Raw genomic sequence first — 4,218 nt, 5'->3', positions numbered from 1 at the left:
TGCTCTCTCTCTCCCCGCTGTCTCTCTCCGTTCTCTCTCTCTCCGCTCTCTCTCTCCGCTGTCTCTCTCTGCTCTCTCTCCGCTCTCTCTCTCCGCTCTCTCTCTCCGCTGTCTCTCTCCGCTCACTCTCTCCACTGTCTCTCTCCGCTGTCTCTCCGCTCACTCTCTCCAATGTCTCTCTCCGCTGTCTCTCCCCGCTCTGTCTCCCCGCTGTCTCTCTCCGCTCTCTCTCTCTCTCTCTCTCCGCTGTCTCTCTCTGCTCTCTCTCTGCTCTCTCTCTCCGCTCTCTCTCTGCTCTCTCTCTCCGCTGTCTCTCTCCGCTCTCTCTCTGCTCTCTCTCTGCACTCTCTCTCCGCTGTCTCTCTCCGCTCTCCCTCTCCGCTGACTCTCTCCGCTCTCTCTCTCTCCACTGTCTCTCTCCGCTGTCTCTCTCCGCTCTAACTCTGCTGTCTCTCTCCGCTCTCTCTCTCCGCTGTCTTTCTCCACTGTCTCTCTCCTCTCTCTCTCTCCGCTGTCTCTCTCCGATGTCTCTCTCCGCTGTCTCTCTGCTCTCTCTCCGCTGTCTCTCTCCGCTGTCTCTCTCCGCTGTCTCTCTCCGCTGTCTCTCTCCGCTGTCTCTCTGCTCTCTCTCTCCGCTGTCTCTCTCCGCTCTCTCTCTCCGCTGTCTCTCTCCTCTCTCTCTCCGCTGTCTCTCTCCTCCCTCTCTCTGCTGTCTCTCTCTGCTGTCTCTCTCCGCTGTCTCTCTCCGCTGTCTCTCTCTGCTGTCTCTCTCCTCTCTCTCTCCGCTGTCTCTCTCTGCTCTCTCTCTCCGCTGTCTCTCTCCGCTGTCTCTCTCTGCTCTCTCTCTCCGCTGTCTCTCTCCGCTGTCTCTCTGCTCTCTCTCTCCGCTGTCTCTCTCCTCTGTCTCTCTCCGCTCTCTCTCTCCGCTGTCTCTCTCCGCTGCTGTCTCTGTCTCCCGCTGTCTCTCTCTGCTCTGCTCTCTCTCTCCGCTGTCTATCTCTCCGCTGTCTCTGTATCTCTCCGCTGTCTCTCTGCTCTTCTCTCCGCCTCTCTCTCCGCTGTCTCTCTCTGCTCTCTCTCTGCTCTCTCTCCACTCTCTCTCCGCTCTCTCTCTGCTCTCTCTCTCCGCTGTCTCTCCCGCTGTCTCTCTCCACTGTCTCTCTCCACTGTCTCTCTCCGCTGTCTCTCCCCGCTCTCTCTCTCCTCTGTCTCTCTCCTCTCTCTCTCTGCTCTCTCTCTCCGCTGTCTCTCTCCGCTGTCTCTCTGCTCTCTCTCTCCGCTGTCTCTCTGCTCTCTCTCTCCGCTCTCTCTCTGCTCTCTCTCTCCGCTGTCTCTCTGCTCTCTCTCCGCTGTCTCTCCACTGTCTCTCTCCGCTGTCTCTCTCCGCTGTCTCTCTGCTCTCTCTCTCCGCTCTCTCTCTCCGCTGTCTCTCTGCTCTCTCTCTCCGCTGTCTCTCTCCGCTCTCTCTCCGCTCTCTCTCTCCGCTGTCTCTCTCCTCTGTCTCTCTCCGCTCTCTCTCTCCGCTGTCTCTCTCCGCTGTCTCTCTCTGCTGTCTCTCTCCGCTGTCTCTCTCCGCTCTCTCTATGCTCTCGCTCTCCGCTGTCTCTCTCCGCTGTCTCTCTCCGCTGTCTCACTCCGCTGTCTCTCTCCGCTGTCTCTCCCCGCTCTCTCTCTCCACTGTCTCTCTGCTCTCTCTCTCTCCGCTGTCTCTCCGCTCTCTCTCTCCTCTGTCTCTCTCCTCTGTCTCTCTCCGCTGTCTCTCTCCGCTGTCTCTCTCCGCTGTCTCTCTCCGCTGTCTCTCTCCGCTGTCTCTCTCCGCTGTCTCTCTCCGCTGTCTCTCTCCGCTGTCTCTCCACTGTCTCTCTCCGCTGTCTCTCTCCGCTGCTTCTCTCTCCGCTCTCTCTCCACTGTCTCTCTCCGCTGTCTCTCTCCGCTGTCTCTCCGCCTTGTCTTTCCGCTCCGCTTCTTCTCCGCTTCCGCTGTCTCTCTCCGCTTCTCCACTGTCTCTCTCTCTCCGCTGTCTCTCTCTCTCCGCTGTCTCTCCTTTTCTCTCGCTGTCTCTCTCCACTCTCTCTCCGCTGTCTCTCTCCGCTGCCTCTCTCCGCTCTCTCTCTCTGCTCTCTCTCTCCGCTGTCTCTCCCCGGCTCTCTCTCCGCTCTCTCTCTCCGCTCTCTCTCTCCGCTGTCTCTCTCCTCTCTCTCTCTCCTCTGTCTCTCTCCGCTGTCTCTCTCCTCTGTCTCTCTCCGCTGTCTCTCTCCGCTGTCTCTCTCCGCTCTCTCTCTCCTCTGTCTCTCTCCTCTGTCTCTCTCCTCTGTCTCTCTCTCCGCTGTCTCTCTGCTGTCTCTCTCCGCTCTCTCTCTCCGCTGTCTCTCTCCTCTGTCTCTCTCCACTGTCTCTCTCCGCTGTCTCTCTCCGCTGTCTCTCTCTCCGCTGTCTCTCTCCGCTGTCTCTCTCCGCTCGCTCTCCGCTCTCTCTCTCCGCTGTCTCTCTCTCGCTTCTCCACTGTCTTCCTCGCACTCTCCGCTCTCTCCGCTGTCTCTTCTCCGCTTCTCTGCTGTCTCTCCGCTGTCTCTCTCCGCTGTCTCTCTCCGCTGTCTCTCTCCGCTCGCTCTCTCCGCTCTCTCTCTCCGCTGTCTCTCTCCGCTCTCTCTCCACTGTCTCTCTCTCTCTCCGCTGTCTCTCTCTCCGCTGTCTCTCTCCGCTCTCTCTCTCCGCTCGCTCTCTCCACTCTCTCTCTCCGCTGTCTCTCTCCGCTGCCTCTCTCCGCTCTCTCTCTCCGCTCTCTCTCTCCGCTGTCTCTCTCCGGGTCTCTCTCCGCTCTCTCTCTCCGCTCTCTCTCCGCTGTCTCTCTCTCCTGGTTCCTCTGTCTCTCTCCGCTGTCTCTCTCCTCTGTCTCTCTCCGCTGTCTCTCTCCGCTGTCTCTCTCCGCTGTCTCTCTCCTGTCTCTCTCCGCTGTCTCTCTCCGCTGTCTCTCTCCGCTCTCTCTCTCCGCTGTCTCTCTCCGCTGTCTCTCTCCGCTCTCTCTCCACTGTCTCTCTCCGCTGTCTCTCTCTCCGCTGTCTCTCTCCGCTGTCTCTCTCCGTCTCTCTCTCCGCTGTCTCTCTCTGTCTTCTCCACTGTCTCTCTCCCTCTCTGCTCCGCTCTCTCTCCGCTCTCTCTCTCTGCTGTCTCTTCTCCGTCTCTCTCTCCGCTGTCTCTCTCCACTCTCTCTCTCCGCTGTCTCTCTCCGCTCTCTCTCTCCGCTGTCTCTCTCCACTGTCTCTCTCCACTGTTTCTCTCCGCTGTCTCTCTCCGCTGTCTCTCTCCGCTCTTTCTCTCCACTCTCTCTCTCCGCTGTCTCTCTCCTCTCTCTCTCTCCGCTATCTCTCTCCGCTGTCTCTCTCCGCTGTCTTCTCGCTGTCTCTCTCTCTCCGCTGTCTCTCTCCGCTCTTTCTCCATCTCTCTCCGCTGTCTCTCCTCTGTCTCTGCTGTCTCTCTCCTGTCTCTCTCCGCTGTCTCTCCTTGCCGCTGTCTCTCTCTCTCTGTCTTCTCTCTCTCTCCGCTGTCTCTCTCTCCGCTCTCCACTCTCTCTGCTCTCTCTCTCCTCTCTCTCTCAACTCTCTCCTCTCTCTCTCCGCTCCTCTGTCTTCTCCGCTGTCTCTCTGGTTTCTCCTCTGTCTCTTCCGCTGTCTCTTCTCCGCTGTCTCTCTCCGCTGTCTCTCTCCTCTGTCTCTCCTCTGTCTCTTTCTCCGCTGTCTTCTCCGCTGTCTCTCTCCTCTCTCTCTCTCCGCTGTCTCTCTCCGCTGTCTCTCTCCCGCTGTCTCTCTGCTGTCTCTCTCCTCTCCGCTGTCTCTTCCGCTGTCTCTCTGCTGTCTCTCCGCTCTCTCTCTGCTTCTCTCCGCTGTCTCTCTCTCTCTGTCTCTCTCCACTGTCTCACTCTCTTCTCCTCCGCTGTCTCTCTCCACTGTCACTTGTTTCTCTCTCCGCTGTCTCTCTCCTGCTCTCTCCGCTCTCCACTCTCTCTCTCTCCGCTGTCTCTCTCCTCTCTCTCTCTCTCGTCTCTCTCCGCTGTCTCTCTCCGCTGTCTCTCTCCGCTGTCTCTCTCCCGCTGTCTCTCCGCTATCTCTCTCCGCTGTCTCCGCTGTCTCTCTCCTCTGTCTCTTCCGCTGTCTCTCTGTCCGTCTGTCTCTCTCCGCTGTCTCTCTCCGCTGTCTTCTCTCTGTCTCTTCTCCGCTTCTC

General features: G+C 58.9%; 1 protein-coding gene across 1 annotated transcript in view; it reads left to right on the top strand.

Annotated features, from left to right (window-relative positions):
- Positions 1 to 469, top strand: part of LOC115124466 (fibulin-2-like) — a 74,952-nt gene extending 74,483 nt beyond the window's left edge. The window contains 1 exon segment of the mRNA XM_065022075.1: positions 1 to 469. This exon segment is cut by the window's left edge and continues 873 nt beyond it. The gene's annotated coding sequence lies outside the window, so the exon portion shown is untranslated.
- Positions 470 to 4,218: the final 3,749 nt, after the last annotated feature.

This window comes from Oncorhynchus nerka, linkage group LG2 (genome assembly GCF_034236695.1).
Source record: "Oncorhynchus nerka isolate Pitt River linkage group LG2, Oner_Uvic_2.0, whole genome shotgun sequence".
Classification (NCBI taxonomy): domain Eukaryota; kingdom Metazoa; phylum Chordata; class Actinopteri; order Salmoniformes; family Salmonidae; genus Oncorhynchus; species Oncorhynchus nerka.
The sequence above is the reverse complement of the archived record's forward strand: the minus strand, read 5'-3'. Positions and strand labels throughout refer to the sequence as shown.